Genomic DNA, 1,466 nt, shown 5'->3' with positions numbered 1-1,466 from the left:
ATTTTTAATGGGGCTCTACTAAAAAGGAAAAATCTCCAAAATATGTATTGGTTGTCATGGTTTCCTCTTGATAGTTCTGTCTTTTATCATCAATTTTTAATAAACTGATCTTTTCCTTTCTAAGTCTCTGAAAAGCCAGTTGTTCAGCAGAACTAGGCCAGCAAAAATCTGATCACCCATCAGATCATTACTAATGAGCAAACTAATAAACTTAAGTTTAGACTTGAAGGTAATAAACTAGATCATGTCTCTAAGCTGGCCTAGGACAGTAACCCATAGCTGAGTCATGACCACACTGGGCAACTAGATAGATAACTCCTCTGCCTGGAAAGTCTTGGCCAGATCCCTCCCAAAAGCGGGAGATTAGAAAATATGGCTAAATAGTCAGGCTGTAGTCTTACTTACCTAGAACCCCGTGCCTGCTTAAACATAACAAGGTCTTCGAGCGGTTGAGGCTAGCCACATTGAGGCAAGATATTCTGAAGCAAACAGGAGCTAAGTCTGCAGGCCGTGTGCCTTGATATTGGTGAAGATATTCCCAGAGCCTGATGTTGCTTTCTCTGCCACCTCCAATATAAAGAGGAAACAGGAAAGAACAACCAGCAACTAGACCCACACTCTCTCACAGAACAGGCTGTGACAAGTCAGTTCTAAGAGTTTTCCTTCCTTATCCCACTTGCAACCCACAAGCTAAAAAGAAAAAGTCATATGCTTAAGGCCTTCTAGGGAGCTCTGTGTTCCCACTTGTAATTGATGTTGTGAAGTTTTGCTCTTTGAACCATAACTACTCTGTTGGCATCCATTCAGGCCTGCCACTAACTGGCATTCCCTGGACCCCAGCAAGTCACTTTTTGCCCACCTCACCCTCCAATCCCCAAGAACCTCCCTGAGGCATATACTATGCTGAAGACATCCGGTGGACAGAGGAGCAGGCAGGGGCCCACAAACCTTAGAGGACGCCTAAATGCAAAACCCCTCAGCACACCTTAGGCACGGAAGCAATAACTGAGCCACGCCTCTGTCTGTCTCAAAGACAGGGTAGGGAAATAACATGGGCGTATGTCCTGAGGGGGACCCAGATCTCAATGCAAATTAGGATCATGTCAGCCAGGTGCTTACAGTCTGAGCACTCAGCCGGGAATTACAGTTTTTAAGAGTAGGAAGAGCGTTCTGTCTACCGTGCAGAGGATGTGCTTGAGGATGAATTCTGAAGAAAAGAAGCTATGACGGAATGAGTCGGAGACTGGCCAGGAGGGGTCTACAGAGAAAGCGAGGCCGAGGTAAATGGGGGGAAGCAAACGGAGAATGGGGTAAGAGGAGGAGGAAAGGTCCAGAAGCCCGCAAGGCTCAGCCTCAGCGGAAATCGGGCTCTGTGGGCATGAGGCGGGGAAGACGCGCCCCTCAGCGTCCCAGCCGAGCTACAGCCCCGCTCCCGCGGTCTGGAAGCCCCGCCCAGCCCGCGCTGT

This window comes from Peromyscus leucopus, chromosome 7 (genome assembly GCF_004664715.2).
Source record: "Peromyscus leucopus breed LL Stock chromosome 7, UCI_PerLeu_2.1, whole genome shotgun sequence".
In the NCBI taxonomy this organism is placed as follows: Eukaryota; Metazoa; Chordata; class Mammalia; order Rodentia; family Cricetidae; genus Peromyscus; species Peromyscus leucopus.
Note: the sequence above shows the minus strand (reverse complement) of the source record.